Here is a 17356-nt window from a genome sequence, read left to right as displayed (position 1 = left end):
GCCCGGAGGAAACCGAGCACCAGGTCTCCTCCGTCCCCTGGGCTCTCACCATGAGACTGCTCTCCACCCACTGTACAGCCAAGAAAACACTGTCTAAAAGAGATACAGTTCCCCTGGGCTTCTCAGATGAGTGAGGAGAAAGGGGTTGCCTAACGATTAGCAGTAATAAAGGCTAAAGGACCACAAAGTAGGAAAACTAACGACCTAGGGACCAGCCTGGTGACTTTCCAAAGAGAGTGAAGAGGGCTTCCTTGCACCAGTCTCTTAAAATCTCCCAGGTTTTAACCAGGGTGGTGGGAACCCTATGGGGTTCAAACAGCTTCTGTAATTTGGTGAGCGCATCACCAAACCCCATCCTCGTGCCGTGCAAATGTATCTTCCTATTCAGCACATCCATCTGCTCCCTGTTTCTTCACTTTTTCGTGGCTGCTTCTGTACCAAGAACAGCTTTGGCCCTTTATGGCCCCACAGAGCATGTGGGAGATGGAATCCCACCATCTCAGGTCCCACAAGCCAAGCTCCTTGGTGAGCGCTGACTGCACAACCCTTGTTACTGTCGGCCAGGCTGAGGCACACAAGTCTTTCCTCCCTCCATCCCTCTTTAACATCCAGGTTAGAATTTCACAACAATGTTCTTGATTTTAGAAAGGACACAAGCCAAACCCCAGCTCCCCTGCTGGAGGCCAGTGTCCTATCACCTCTCTCACAGAGCGACTTTGCTGAAATCAGGAGTGTAACTAGCTGAGCAAAGGTGATGACAGCCAGCCCCATGCAAGTAGAAGGCAAGGAAAAAAATCACTGTTTGCAGATCCCAGCAGGGAGGAAGATGTGGCAGTGACACAGGTCTGGATTCACAGCTTTTTCAAATCTGTGCAACTCTGCCAATGTCCGTGGAACTGAAAAATTTACTTCAAGAAATAATAAAGAGAAGAAATCCTGTCTTCTTTTGACCTGTAGACTGATTGAATCTGATAATGGAAAGGGTAAGTCTGGGCTTGTAGAGCATCCACCACTTTTATGCCACCCCAAATATTTCAAAATTCTCACAGTAGCCAGAATTTCAAAGCTGCTGTATGATCACCTTCACCTCCCGCTGCCCTCCCTACCGCAGCAGCCGCAGGCATTGGATAGATGACGGACAAAGGTCATTTCACATTTACTTTAGGTGTGTTTACCCTGTTCTGCTTTGCCTTCCTGGTCAAGCAAATATTTAATAAAATCAAGCTTATACTGCAGAGTTTGCAAGACTGTCTTGCGAGCAGGAGAGGATTTGCTCTGCAGGGATACGCAGGCTGGTCACGTAGGCTTTAATAACCTTTATTATGATAGATAGAGCGGCGATGGGATGAGCTCTCCCCGCACAACCATTCCTCTTTCAAAAGAGGCCATCCTTGAGAGAGCAGCAGAAGAGGGAAGCTGTCCCTGTTTGAGTCCTGTGTCCAGAAACATCACGTGGCGACCCTGAACACCGGCTCCCGTCACTTATGAGTTATGATCCATATTTCTAACAGAGACTGGTTTGGTCAGGCACTAGACAGATCTAGGAAGAAATTTTTCTTTTCAAGTACTAAAAAGATATCTGTTTCACCCCTATATTTTACTACATTTTGCTCCTCTTAGCCCTGCAGAGTCAGCACAGCTGCAGGACAGGGAAATGGGAACTGCCGTGACCCAGAGACCAAAGAGGTAACGAACAGCCCCTGTTCTGCAGCAGGAGCCCTCTGCCCAAGGGTCATCACAACACCCAAGAGGAGAACTGCAACGACAGGAGGAAATCTGCCCATTAAAATAAGTGACCAACACAACATAAGAGGAGATACACTCCAGACTTGAAATCTTTGAGGCCCAAGCGGGTGAGAATCGTGACTGACTTTGAGGTGAGACTGTCACTCGTAGAGGAAGGGGATGGTGAGGGGAACCTTCCTCCAGGCAAAGACAGCAAATTTGATCTGGAAACCAGAGAGACCCCAGTGAGAAAAGGAAGGTTGGATGAGGGGTCCCTTTTGCAGCAGACAAGGGAGCTTCAAAAATAGTGAACCTCACGGGGGAAGATGCTCCCGTGCAGAGGAAAGAGCATCAACAGGCTGCCAGCACCGATAGCCACCAAGCAAGCACAGGAGCAGCCTCTGGGGAAAAAGCAGGGAGAGCAGGAGCCCGAGGCTCTCTTGACATCTTCCATCAGCCATCTGAGTGACCCTAGGAGCAGGATTTTCTCTCTGTACACTGCTGGCACTCACTCCTTCTCTCCCATCTGCTCATGTTGTTTGCCCTGCACCCTCTGTCCTGGAGTCCCAATCAGTACTTGAGCCTCTAAGGGTTATAATTTATAATTTGGCTTAATTAATAAATAACAGCAGAGGGCAGAGGCAAGGAGGAGTGGACGTTTAGCTTGCAGAATAGAGCAGGGTTTGTACTACCCCTTAGAGGATGCACCAAGGAAAAGGGGGTTATGCATGTCTTTTTATTACCCACGTCTGGATAGCAGAAATCTTAGCAGCTGGGAAGACAAATAATGCAGTGCCATAGACATACCCAGTCTCTTAAGCTGCTTGGTCTGCAAGAGACTAATTATATTATAAGAAAAAAAACAATAAACAAAAGGCCAAAGTGAGCAGGCAGTGAGGTCTGAGCTCAGGCTCCGAGCTGGGTATTTCCAAAATAAACCCAAACTGCCTTCCCACAATGACCAGGCTCACTCATCTTCCCTTCAGAGACGTGGCCAGCAGCAATGCCATGGCCACGTGCAGCGTGCAGGGCTCCTGTGCAAGACCAGACTGTCCCCCTGAGCAGCTCTACGTGGCTCCTGCCACAACAGCCTCTTCACCAGCACATTCAAGGTCCCTGGGAAGGTCACACAGCCTTTACAGCCCCAGGGATCTGTAGGGAAAGACCTTTTGTCAAAAAGCCACCCTTCTTTGTCTTCTGCTGTCAGGAATAGCTGTCCCTCTGCTCTGCTGCACCCTTCACATGCAGTGGCTCTGCTGAGAGGATGCCACAGGTCATAACAATACCCTAAAAGGTTTTCTTTAAGACTGGATCTCCTGGATGAGTCTGTTCATCATCCCACAACATAAAAAAGCTGAGTCCCTACCTACCTCCTTCTCTGAGCACAGTTAGGCTATGGTGTTACACAACCTTCGCGACACATAGCAATTCCAAAAGAAGATATTATTCTTTTTTCCAGAAGTAGTGCTACACCAGATTTGAACCTAGCCTGGACATGAAATTGGAGCAGAGGAAGCCTTCTTGCAAATCCAGCTGTTTCAGACAGGGTTCCATTGATGGTCAGAGGTCTCAGAGTCAGCTCCCACACAAGGTCTCACACCACAGTCCTGCCTGTGGAACTAGGGTCCTACTCCATGGCTTTCAAATAACACATTCCCCATAAGACTTCTTGAATTCACACAATTTGGTTTAAGGACTCATTTCCTCCGGAAGGACAGCAATTTATGATGCTACCATACAGCGTGGTTACTTGTTTACTGTAGTTGACTGTTTCCTGCAAACATTAGATACCACTGAGTTGGAGGGTGCAGCTTGGTTCTGCTCAGGGCTCTCCAGGACAGGATCCCAAGACTCTACAACATGCAACCCTATGGCCAAGAGACGGGGCCCTGGACAAGAAAAGTTTGGGTACAAAAAAGCCTAAGAAGAAGAAACTTCCTTAACTTCTTTTAACTCAGATGGTGGGAGTTATTAGATAGGAAAGCTAGGGAATGCTGAATACACCCTCAAAGCCCAGCAACTTTCAAGTGGAGAAAGTCAAGAAGGATCCGCTCTGATTGAGGCAGTAGGAATAAATCAGGAACAAAGAGGACACAAAGGACCGGTCTATGAATTGAGAGGGAGGGAAGGACTTGGGAGGAAGCATACAGGGAGAGGGCAAATAGAGAGCTGGAGCATTCAGGTTTGATTGACAACCTCACAAAAGCCACGGTCATGTCCCTGTACTGGCAACCGGCACAAATCCAACCCCACTACGAGAGCCCCTGAAAGGAAGGTGTCACTGGGTGAACACGGGACATGACAGCATCTCCCCATTTGTCTCAGACACATACAACCCTCCTGCCACCAAAGGTGGTAGACAAATTCACATCCCCAGGTCCCCTGCCACAGCCACATGTTGGCAGCAGGGACGCTGCAAGGTCAGCGGCGAGAGAAGAGCCTGGCTGCAAAAAGCCACGGAAGCAAACCTGCCCAGGGGCTCAGAGCAAAAGTACATATTAAAATCTAGAACGCAGCCAAAACATGCTGAAAAACAGCACTGCGACGGGGGAGAAAACCCACCCCCACCTCCCGCAGTGTGGGTCTGACACCACCCCACCATCCCGGTGGCTGGTGGGATGGGATCAGTCAGTTCTCCACCGGGCAGCACCCGGGACTCCTGGGCAATGCCAGTGAGATGGACCGGGCGGTTAACGAAGCCCAGTGTTAATCAGGCGGCACGCTCCTCTGTTTACTCCTGCTCCGCTCAGACATGGTTATTCGTTTCCCAGGATGCGGGAGGCCGTGCAGAGATGCTGACGAGGCAGACGCCCAGCGACGGAGCCAGCACACAGCGATTCAGCACGGAGTGCAGCTACACAATCCCTTTAATCTCAGCTAAAGATTTTTTTTTTTTTCCTGTCTTCCTTTAATAAACCCTGATTACCATGGATAGAAGCTTTTCTTTGGGAGTCGACACGGCATGAAAACTCATACAGAGACATTGTCGACAGCTCCCCCAATAAAGACCGGCTTCTAACTTCAGCTAAACCCTTTCTCCCTGAACTTACAACCTGTCCAACGCCTGATGAAAACCGAAGGCAAGTTTCTCTTTGAGGGCATCCCACACCAGAGTATCTTTTCTTTGAGAGCTCACCGCAATGACTAGATCCCAGCGCAGGCTGCAGCTTGTCCCAAATGAAGAGATTAATTTCAGGAGTGGTTTGTTTGCAAGGTATTTAAGCTAAGGCGGGACAACATGGCCCTCCCTCATCACTCAGCTTGTTCTACTTAGGCACTCAGATGGTGCCCATCACCTTGTTACCTGTGCATCTATCAGAAGCGTGTTAAATGATGGGATTAACGCTTGCCATGAGTGAGACTATCTCTCTTTTTTCCTGATTCCCCAATGTCATAAAACTGCATGTGGATGGTGTTTCTGCCTGTGTTTCAGACTCGGTTTCCTATCAGCAAAAGCAGGTCAGAGCTGTCCTCCTTTGTGCTTGGAAGAGAGAGCAGAGAGGTTTGTAATGGTTTCACAGTTCCTCCAGGAATTTGCTACGCGGAGACTCGAATGAAAGAACACAAATATTCAGTGTCACAGAAACAAGAATGGAGTTTTGAGGTCATGGAAATAACCTACAAATCCAGAGGCTGGGGTTAAACTCTCTTTTCTGGAGCAGACTCGGCTATGAGTCTCCATGGCTGAGTGCCAGCCTCCACAACACAGGTAACAGTATTTCCCAGTCTCCTGAAAGTATTCTGAGGATAAACCTACTAAAATTATTCCTTATCGCAGTAACTAGGGAAATGTAAACCCCCAGACAAACAAATTATTGTAGCAAGAGCACACAAGGTCATTGATTTTAAGCAAACCATGTCACAACAGTGCCTAACTTCACTAATCCTACCAGGAACATCTGTATGAGACCATATAGGTCCAAAGCACGGAGAAAAGCGAAGAATTGCCAAAAGCTAAAGTGTCAGGTTGACTTCTGTTTCAAAGTCTCATTCTTGTCCCCAACAAAGCCATCGTACACTCCTGGCTCTCTGTTCTCCCCACTACAAAGTGTTTCTCCACTGTATTGCACTGAAGTGCAGCTCTCATGCGGTTGGCAGTGCCAAGCTGGCCAAGAAATTAAAAGGCACTTCACAGGTAAGGAGATTGTGATCACCTCTAGACACAAAGAGGAATAAACACAGCCTCTGCCCCTAAAGGAATGATGAATATTGAAAAGAAGATGAACTGGGTTTCATCCCAGCAGGTGTCCCCAGCTTGTATATCAAGTAGAGCATTTTAGGACAGCCTTGAGGGAAACTGCATTTTCTTCCTCAGAAGTCAAGCTTATGCTCACAAATTCCCCTCAAGGCTTCAGGGGCTCTGAAGAGTACCCAAGTGAAGTCTTTAAATTTTCTGGACCTGGTTCAGATGGGAGCCTTCAAACACCGCTTTGACCCCAAACAGCAAGGAAGGGGCTCTGACCCCAGCTTTTTCCATGAGTCAGCAGGCAGCTATTTTCTTGTTGGCTGAGGCTGTATAGCACAGTTTATATTGCATTGAATGCCAGTGGGTGGATGTTTCCCCCTGCTTTGCAATCTTGGGAAGATCTGTGAGACACAAGTCCTCTCTCTCAGGCTGAAGTCTTGTAATTAGCACTGTATAAATCCATGAAGCGCCAAATCTTGTAAGACAGGGACCATACTTTAGCTGTCTCCCAAAAGCCTGGCACAGAGAGTAACTCCACATTCACAGTGACTTTCTGATCACTGGCTATTTCTCTCTCAAGATCTACATGAGACACTGGCAAGGATAAAACGTGGGACTTCTTAAAGGGAAAAAACAAAACCTTTAGACTTTGATCTACTGGTTGTTGGAGCACTGAGATCTATATTTGGAGGTGGGGAAACCACTTGCAAAGAAGCCAGGAGAGAATCCCCAGTCTTCAAAGTCTGAGATTTTGCTACATATTCAAAAGGCAGCTGGAGCAGAGCAGCCCAAGAGACACAAGGTAAAACCAACAGGACTGGGAAAATCACAGATGATACCAGGATGGGGAATAAGGTTTGGAAATAAAGCTTCAGAGGGATGTAGAGCTGGTGGAATTGCTGCACAAGATCAGGCTATCTGCAAACCAGATGACCTTCAGTTACCAGTGACCAGTACTTGATGGTTCAGAGAGTATGAGAAGTTGTCTCGAATGAAGAGCGTACAACTGGCCAGCCCAATGGGATTAACGCAGAGCACGGCTGTGTTCTCAGAGAGATCCGGGATCCTCTAGAGTAAGGACCATCAATCCTGCAACTATACCAAACCTTACAGTGGGAAATAGGGTGAACACACAGCAGGAGTAGGAACATAGAGAAAATGCTGGTAACAATTCTATATTACTGGGAGGAAAGCGTCAGATAGAGGTGTGATGATTTCTCTTCAGTGATGCAGGGTTTGCAGCAGAGGTTAGAATGGAGTCTCCCTTTACGCTTTAATCAGCATAAAATTTCCTCCTTTCATTTATGGCAGGTATCCAATCCATTTTGGAGCAGCAACCACTAGCTATGGATGGGGCCAGTGAAAAGATCTGACACAGCAAATCCTTCATCTTCAGCTTCCCACGTGAGTGGCTAAAGAGAGCAGATGAGTGAGTACAGTCCCATAAAAAAGGGATGGCTGGACCATCTCAAATTTTAGCCAGATCTCAAGTCCAACACACGCATTATCACTAGTGGGAAGAAGTAGTGCTGGCTGGCATTCAGTCTCCCAAACCTGAAGGAAAGCTTCAGTGTACTGTCACCTTTAGCAGTATTTTTATAGTGACATCTGTACTAGAGATTTTAGGGGAAAAAAATTAGGCATCTCCTTGTTTCATTTTCTCTGCATTTACTGATTCTGACCAAATTCCTAAATGCTTCTGGGTGGGTTTTTATGCACCCATGAATGTCCTGGGCAGACACACGCCATTTATTTTAGCAGTCTGCCTTTTACATGACAGCTTTTCCAGCAACTGGCCTCTATCTTTCAGCCCTTGAGCAGGGCAGATGAGGGACTGTCTTTTTCCATGTTTCTGTAGCACCTAGGGCAATTAGGTCCCAACCTGGTTAGTTCATAACTTGCACATGTTAGCTGAATTAATCTATTTCTGCTGACTCCGTGGCTTGAAAAGAGATCTTTAAGAGATGTCATAAGGCTGACAAGTCTGTGTTTCTGCCCCAAAGTTCACCAGCCTGAAACTCCAGGCATCTTCTGCAGATACAAGATTGCTACAGAGCACGGTCTCTTCTTTACAAATGAAACAATACAGCACCAAACAGACATTTTTTTGGAGCAATACTAGTCTACTGCATGCTTTACTTGGCTTTCCCTTACAAATATAATAAAAACTGCATTAAAATTGTTTATCACTTTTAACCATTCTGAACATACAAGTACTTTTTGTCAAGTTCAAAACGAAGCCCGGTTCAGTGCAGCTGCTGTGTTCAGAACAAGATTCCCCCCAAGAAAAAATTACCCAAGATCAGACCAAAGAAGCGATGTCCACTTCAGAAGTCTTCCCCTCAGAGCGCTTTGGCTAAAGCCTTCTGTCCCCACTTGACTTGGATTTTTATTTTTTTTTTTAACAGGCTGAAGGGCAGTTGAGATGCCACCCGATCCAAAAGGCAAATGAAGGGACAGGACTCTGATGGAGAGCCCCGTGCTTGCACTAGCAGAGATATCCAGCTGAGACACAATTTCAAGCCCAGCAGCAGCAAGGGGGATTGACTCTACTCTTGTGCCGATAGCTGTAATGAAGCAGTGTGGACACAGCCCTGATAAGCAGCAGCTTTGCGAGCATTTCAGGGAGGGAAAAAAAAAAAAGAAAAAAAGCAGTCTGACATCTATGCCACCACAGTCCCATGACGCTCCATTTTACAGACAATGCAGGAAGACCACAACAGGTACTTTCAGCAGAGAATCAGAAGCAAAACTCACCCCCCACACACCTTCCAAAAAAATGCCTGGATAAGCTATTACTAATTTGCTATTAATTTTCTCTTCCAGTGACTTTGTCACTGCAAGGCAGAGGACAAGCCTAGCTGCTGCCAACACATACAAAGGCCAGTGGAAGTTATTCTTAGAGCCCTGCCCGGCTGTTGCTGCAGCATAACTAGCTCCAAATCATGCTTGACAGTCTCGAGATACTGCTGAGCTAGACAGGACACCTATGGTCGGGATCAGATACAGACGCGAGACAGAATTGCGCTAGTATGGGTAAAAAGCTAATCCCATGCTATGTTTGTTAACAAGAAGATTAGAAGAGGACCGATGTTGTATACACACATAAAGGCTGCATTTGCAAGGTGATACACAAATCTATCCTGTACAGGATCCAGACACCTTTATTTTTGCACAAAATTATGCAATTCCTGTAGTCCCAGTGCAGGGCAGTCTGTGCATGCATAATTACACCGAGCATTAGCAGCAACACCTATAGCTCAGGTTGTCTGACATGTTCTGTACTAAGACTCGGTTTTAAGGTCCTCATTACTTTGACAGACCTGAACTGCTCAGGGGACAATTTCCTCAGCTCGGTGTCTGCCTCAGGCTAACATCACTGTAGAAAGTTGCATTCAGAATGGCTTGGGCAATTCTGAGAACTAAATTAGGAGAAAAGTTTTTGCAAGTTAATGATTTTAATTTTTTTTTTCCCTGTGTTTGACCTTGGTTATATTCTTTCCACTGTCTTACTAAAAAGCTTCCACGCTTTGGAGCAGGGAGTAAAAATTAGGAGGGTCATCCCCTGCTGTCATGGGGATCTTCTGGCCATGCCTGAAAGTCTTTCTAAATCTGACCAAACTACAGCATCTTATAACACATACACTGCACGTAAGGCTTTTGCCTCTTCCACTGCTCCCAGGATGGATCAGACAGTGCTTGGGCTATCACCACAGGAAGAGTAAAACACGCTCAACATCAGGGATGAAGGGACTAAGCAGGTTTTCCCCATGCTTATTCGCTGTGTCAGCTGGAGGCTGTTGTGGTGCTAAGCACTGCTGCTGAGGAAAACTCTTCTGTGCTCCCCGATGGACTTACGCTGCAGCTCAGCTTAATTAACCCAATCGGAAAGCAAAAGAGGAGGATGCTCTGATACAAGGAAGGGATGGCTGGCAAGTGGAGGAGGGGGAGAAAACTGGGCAGAGACAGTCTAGGAAAAGGGATATGAGCAGAGACTGGGAAATGTGGGCAGATTGCAGATTTGCAAGTTCTGTAACCACTGAAACATCCCCTCCTCATGAATGGGGCATTGATCCCACAGCTCCTGAGTCCCCCAGTTCCCCTCAGATGGGTTTCCTCCAGCTGCTGACTAGTTACATGAGGTTAAAGTTCTGGGGAGATGTTTCCATTTTTGCCTTGCTCAAGCGCTTAGAAAATGCATATCAAAACAAAAAATGCCACTGCAGAAAGGAAAAGAAGGAAAAAAAGAGCAGGTAGTTGCTGAATGACTGCAGACTTGTCCAGCATCTTCCCTAACCCTTCTATGTGCATTGAGAAGAGGTTGCGGAAGGTCTTCCTGAGCAAAGGACAACGCTATCGCCTTCCAGTTTTTTCTCAACACTAATATTTAATGTCAAGCCTGGAGTGAGTTACCAAATTATGAGACTTAATAGAATCAGGAGCAGCAACCCTTATTTACAGACTATTCCTATGTAAGTTAAAACCACACGAATTATGTGGGAGGATGGGGTGCACAGCGCCTGATGACATGACGCTGCTGTTACTTTGCCATCCCGCCGTAGCTCACACCAGCACATCACACCTCGTCCTGAGAGGCCCTTCCAGCTCCCCCCAGTAAAATAACACATTGCTGCTTGCAAGGGCAGCCAGCGGCTCTAATCAAGACATTCCTACTAAGCTCGGGTCCCCATCTCCAGAAGTTTTGGTCTAGAAACACCCCAAGGAGACAGAGGTCCAGGGAGGGGAAGACTTGGTCAAGGTCACACAGTGTCAGCGTGGCTGGGACAGAGACACAGCCCATGGGTTTAATCCCAAACTCGGTGCCAGAGCGACAAGTATTCTGCAAAGCCGCGCATACGGCACCAGAGGAACCTCCTTTATAGCTGATTTTCTCTATTATCACCTCCTCTGGTGCATGTTTTAGGAACACACACCCACCCTAATGGCTCCAGAGCGGTAAATTCCCATCAGTCTGAAACCCATCCACCCCTCCAGCACTTTGCCAGCATCAGCAGAATAGGTGCATTATAAACTCGAGTGTCATTGTTGAAGCTACTTTAAATAGTTCAGTGGTCACTGTGTTCAGCTGTGAGAGTGCATGGATGCGTCCGGGGCGTCCTGAAATGATACAGCACAGAGTCCTGCTCCTGGCACCCAGCCTGCGGAGCCGGGATGAGGAAGGCAGGAGGTGTCTGCTCCGGCTACTCTGCTGCTAAAGCTTTCTGCAATTTGCACGTGTGCTTCCCCATACAGACAAACCTCGAGAGGAGACGCTGTCAGGCTGCCATCAGCAATGGCACTTTGTAGACAGCTTGCTGCTACTGCAAAGCACACCTGCAAAAGGCAAAACCTTTCTTTCTCCTTCTGTAAATATCTTCCCTGGGCCAGATGCTCAGAAAGAGATGGAAGCTGCAGGTTCTCTGCACTTTGCAGGACCTGACCCTTCATTTGCACGAACACATGCCTAGTGTTATCAGCAAATCACCCTTGAGCAGCCACAAGGAGGGTGATGCAATTGTTTTAGCTATTTGCACAGCCTCATAATTGCAGATCCATCATCACAAAGCATTAGCTGTGTTAGGATAAGTGTTACATAGAAAACCCAGCACCAGAAACAGGCATATGAGCCCAATCAGTCTGCAAAACATAGTTTATGGGTTTGCAATAACCAGTGGTTTCAGATCGGGGTTGTACTACTCAAAAGAAAGTGACTTGTTTGCATAGAGTCAGCTGCAAGCAAAATGTTACCCCAAACTCTAATTTAATCCAGATCCAAACACCATCTGCTTTGTTCATCTCTGCTCACACAGTCTAAAGGCACCTGTGTCTAGGACGAGGGGCGTCTTTAATGTGGGGGCATGGAAGGTCATCTCAGTTCATAAAATCCTGCTTATTAGAAATGGAGGCCTTGATAACACAGGTTGTAAGACCTGAAGAAACACTACAAAACAGATGCACAGGTGCAGAAAGAGTAAGACCCACAGAGGACTGTCTTCCAAGTGCGTGCCACCCCCCAAGCCGCATTGCAGAGGGCGAGCCTGGCCTCATTTTCCCACTGCCTCCATCTCTCCACTCATCCCTCTCTCCAAAACAGGACTTGTTGCTCTCTTCCCTCACCTCGCAGGATCCCACAGCTGCTCTTTGAGCGCTGCGCAAGTCTCAAATACTGTAAAAAAGCGTGTAAGCCTGTACCCACACACACCTCTCCTTTGGGGATGCAGTCAGAACTGTTTCGACGCGAGGTAGGAGCATCCCCCCCTGCTCATGGAGAGCATCATCTGCGCTCCAGCCAAGAGGCTGGAGCACACGGTGCCTTGTCCTGGCTCCTACGTGGCTGGGACATGCAGCTTGGGGATGGCTTGGGTGGCTGCAGATGGATTTTAACGCCATGAGGCATGCACTCAGACAGGACGCTGGGCTGAAATTTGCCCTCACTTCCAAGTTAGAGCCTGTAAATCTTTTGCTTTGACTAAAGGAAAAAGATGCAGGGGGGCAGAGGAAGGGAAATGAAGGTTGGGGGGGGGGGGGTTGGCTGAATTCTGCATTGGTTTGTACTGGGCGCTGCTGAGCTATAAGCAGGACGGGCCTGGGGAGCACATCCAGGTGCCACTTCTGGGCTTATTTAGTTTTCTTACTTAGTAAAACAAAAGCATAGCGCTAAGTAGAAACACAGACTTCTCCAAAAAAAGCAGCAAGCCCAGCTAGCAACTCCCTTTGCCAGACTGACCCTTGCTAGGTCAGCGTCAGCAAACACACTCGGGAAATGTAGGACTTGCCGCGTGGACCAAACCACGCTGCAGCAAGTCCATGGTCACGGCTCAATACCGCGGGCACGTCAAACACCGACCTGTCCTCTGTCCCTGCCGTAACTAGGAAATCCCCATCAGCTGCCTGCAGAAGGGAGCCCACAGCTCCCAGCTGTGGTCCTGCCAGACACCGGAGTGCCAAGATAAAAATTGTAGTGGCGTAACACAGGTGTAAAAATGCTATCGCAATTCAGCGGGTTATTAATAACAAGATATTTCTCCTCTGCGACCATCTGCATCCCATACACCCCCACAAACACAGCACTTTTCTCTTCCAGCTACACCATTCTCTCTCTTATTCAGGGCAGATAATTCCCTTTTTTTCTTTGCCTTCAAATCATGCACGAAGGTAGCGCTCCACAGGCAGTTTCTCTGGTACGGTCCATGCAGACTAACGTTGTGCCAAGCACCATGAACTCAGAACAGAGGTTTCTCTACCGAGGTGCCAGAAATAATACAAATAAACTCTTCTTCTCTCCCTGGCTTTCTATCTACAGCTCCCACACATCACTACCAGCGGGGCTTTAAAACTAAAACAGACTGGGCCTACGTGGCTTGAATTTATTCTAGAAATTTATCTCTTCTTGCTGAAAGCTCTGTGTTTGCTTGATCTTCCTGCCTTCCAAGTCCTATAAGTGCCACATGTTGCACAGCTGGATTCCTGACAGAGACAGAAAACAGGAGGTAAGAGAGAACAGATTTTATATATATTTATATATATACACAAATGGAATGGCCAAGGTTTTCAAAAGTCACCTGTGAACTTCAGCAAAGTAGCTTCAGATATCTCCAAGGGACCTATGCGCAGGAAACACAGAGCTCTTGAGTTTCCAAAAATCTGCTCTCCTTGGGCAGAGGAGGAAGGGAAAAGAAACAGGGGGCTCTGAAGGACTTGCTGCTCTGAAGATGCTTGAGACCAGCGCTTGCAGGAAAGGATTTGCAGAAAAAGCTGTATCATCAGGGACGGCTGGAGATAAGACAGCCAGGAGGAAGGATAGATCTGTGTGATGGTAAAGGGAATTGCTGACTACTTTTAATTCTCAAACTTGCTGGGGTGTGACTACTAAAATAATAATGTGTTTGTCCAGCTCCACGAGAATTTGTTCACCCTCAGCAGCCATAACAGGGGAATATCCCCAGGCTCCAGCACAGCAAATGGTCCCACACAGACATGGGCAGCAGCATCCACTCCAGTGTGCCAAGCCAACTATAAAGCAAGGAAAGGTAAGGGGAAGAAAGCCTGTTCATCTCGAGCAGCATTTTTAAAAAAATCACACCAAAGGAGAAAATGAAGAAAATGTTATTTCCTGTGAAATAAAGTATTGCACTCTGTAACAGGAGCGGAAAAAAAAAAAATCAAAACCAAAACAAACTAGAGATTCAGTTCATAAATACAGGAGAAGGTCAGCTTCCTCCTCACCAATAACTCAGTCCCGCAGGAATCGAGCATGGTATTTGATATAGAGCAGATATTTGATTCCTTCCTCTGCGTGGGAAGGCTGACAGGCGTCCTCCACCCCTCCATCCACCTTCCCCACCGACCGTGGGCCGGTTTAGGTCCCTTCTGCCGACTGCCCTGCTTCAGCAGCAACATAAACCAGCTGAAAATCAGCTCCCTCTTAACACTGAGCTGAGGAAGGGATTATTTTTTTCTGTGCTTGAGAATAGGCAGTTGCTGTAAAATGGTCTGCCTCAGCCCAGCAACAAGACGACCTTGGAAGAAGCTAATTCTGGGTGGCAAAGTAAGGCACCCACTGGCAGAGAGCAGTGGAAGAGAGACAGGCAAGCGCAAACCTGCACCTGGAGACCTTTTTGCTTATTATAAAATAAAGCTGTTTCTGCTGCCTGTGTTACTGGGGAAGGAGAAGCAAGACAGGAGAGAGGACAACCACCAAGTAAAACTGCTGCATGGAAGGGTCCATGTTTTTCTCTTCCAGCTCACTATTGCAGGTCTAAGGAGCACAGTCTTCAAGCATCGCCCTGTAGCTTTTGCATGTCCTTGTGCAGGTATGGAGAAGCCTCAAAATTACTCTACACACACACACACATACCCAGAAGGAGGGGGGGCAGAGCAGCAGAGCAGCCTGCATGGACACGTCGGCTACTGCTGGGGGGGAAACGTGGCTGGACGCACCCCACGCATCGACCGGCAGGAGCCACAGACACGTCTGCGTGCTCACAAGCGCGTGCGCGACCAAGGACGGAGAAAGCAGATTGTCGCCGAGTCGCAATCTGCTTGGGATCTCCTCCAGGCTCGTGGCACCTTGTGCTGCCCTCCTTGAGTGCTCATGGCCAAGCTCCAGCCGAGCCACTTGGAGGGATGAGAAGCGGTGCACAACCTTCATCCTCTACCCCTGACAGTCCCTCAGTGACCCCTTTGCAATCAGCAAAGCCTGGACCAGCACGTCCTGAAAAGCATTAAAGCAACCAAGCTCAAAGGAAACTGCATTCCCAGACACAAAGGTTTTTCCAGGATTGCACCGTTTATTCCCAGTCCTGCGGCGGAGCAAAACCTCAGACTTTTTCCTCTTTTCCCTCTCCTCCCTGCAAGCTAGAAAAAACCCTTCTCCCACCAGCGCCTGATCAAGGGATGTTGGAGGAAAAAGGAAAACTGGACTTGTCCTAAATCCCTCCTAACTCTGGCTGTGCAGCAAGGCTGCTCTTCCTTCTCCAGAAATCTTATCCTGGACCTACAAGACCTTTCCTGATGTGACCCCGGCTGGACACCGGGTGCCCACCAAAGCCACTCCCCTCCTCAGCTGGACAGGGAGGGGAGAATAAAATGGAAGTCTCATGGGTTGTGATAAGGACAAGGAGATCACTCAGCATTTACCGTCTTGGGCAAAAGAGACTCAACTTGGGGAAATTAGTTTAATTTGTTACCAATCATTTCAGAGTAGGATAATAAGAAATAAACCCAAATCTTAAAACACCTTCCCTCCACCCCTCCCTTCTTTCTAGGCACAACTTTGCTCCCTATTTTCTCTCTCTCCTCCCCCCAGCAGTGCAGGGGGATGGGGAATGGGGGTTGGGGTCTGTTCATCACCCCTTCATCACCCCGCCTCTGCCGCTCCTTCCTCCTCAGGGACAGGACTCCTCACTCATCCCCTGCTCCACCGTGGGGTCCCTCCCATGGGAGACAGTCCTTCACAAACTTCTCCAGCATGGATCCTTCCCACAGGCTGCAGTTCTTCATGAACTGCTCCAGCGTGGGTCCCTTCCCTGGGCTGCAGTCCTTCAGGCACAGCCTGCTCCAGCGTGGGTCCCTTCCACAGGGTCACAAGTCCTGCCAGAAAACCTGCTCCAGCATGGGCTCCTCTCTCCATGGGGCCACAGGTCCTGCCAGGAGCCTGCTCCAGCGTGGGCTTCCCATGGGGTCCCAGCCTCCTTCGGGCATCCCCCTGCTCCGGCGTGGGCTCCTCTCTCCCCGGGCTGCAGGTGGAGATCTGCTCCCCCGTGGACCTCCCTGGGCTGCAGGGGGACAGCCTGCCTCACCGTGGTCTTCATCACCACAGCTGCAGGGGAATCTCTGCTCCGGCGCCTGGAGCATCTCCTCCCCTCCTTCTGCACTGACCTGGGGGGCTGCGGGGTTGTTTCTCTCACATGTTCTCACTCCTCTCTCTGGATGCTGTTCCACAGCTTTTTTCCCCCCACTACTTAAATCTGTTCTCCCAGAGGCACTACCGCCATCGCTGATGGGCTCAGCCTTGGCCAGCGGTGGGTCCGTCTTGGAGCCGGCTGGCCTTGGCTCTATCAGATACAGGGGAAGGTTCTAGCAGCTTCTCACAGAAGCCACCCCTGTAACCCCTGCCACTACCAAAACATCGCCATGCAAACCCAATACACCTGAACTGTGGGAAAAATTGGCAACGATCTGTGAAAAGTGCAGGGTGAACAGATTGGCATTTTGTAACCATGTGTATTTTGCATTTGTGTGTAGAAATGTGCATGTATTTTTAGGTGTATGTATAAAACATACAAATATATATATATATACGGATGCATGCACGTAGTTGTATTTAAGGAAAAAGGGACCCTAGCTTCAACTACAAATGAATGAGAGCAGGGCACGTGCTGGTAGTACAATGCAACCCAAATTTCTTACACTGTAGGACAATCAAGACTTCTTCTCTGAAATGAATGCAAAAAAGGGCCCAAACAGCTGGGAAAAGGGTGATGCATGTGAGCAACTGCCTTTTCTCTGGCTCACGCGTAACAGAGAGAGTGTGTGTGTGTGTGTGTGAGCTGCAGATGAGTCAAAGTCTGAGGGCTGCCTTGTGTCAGCCATTGACTGTGCCAATGACAGCAGTTCCCAACAGCCTTTAATAACACCACTTACAGACTCTGGAGCAGGGGGGGCAGGCGAGGGGGGAGGCGAGCCCTTCTCCTTCAGGCTGGTGCACAAGGCATCCCACATCCTTGCCAAAATGTCTTACAGGCACCCGCTGACGCCTCCGTAATTGCAGCCCAAGCTGCAACGTGTTATCCTAAGAGGTAACAGAGGGTAAAGCCGGGAGAACAACCTTGGGTACACGGGAGAAATGCGGCGGGTCCCACGGCCGGGAGGACACAGGGACATGCTGGGTAGGGATGGAGCAGGTTGTGGCTTTGGGGGGGACTCATCCCTACGGCATTTCCT

The 17356-nt window shown here is 48.5% G+C and overlaps 1 protein-coding gene across 1 annotated transcript in view; it reads right to left on the bottom strand.

The window, feature by feature from the left end:
- PLXNA4 (plexin A4) overlaps positions 1–17356 on the bottom strand; it is a 452832-nt gene that overhangs the window by 423706 nt on the left and 11770 nt on the right. The window lies entirely within an intron of this gene.

Source organism: Accipiter gentilis, chromosome 11 (genome assembly GCF_929443795.1).
Source record: "Accipiter gentilis chromosome 11, bAccGen1.1, whole genome shotgun sequence".
In the NCBI taxonomy this organism is placed as follows: domain Eukaryota; kingdom Metazoa; phylum Chordata; class Aves; order Accipitriformes; family Accipitridae; genus Astur; species Astur gentilis.
The sequence above is the reverse complement of the archived record's forward strand: the minus strand, read 5'-3'. Positions and strand labels throughout refer to the sequence as shown.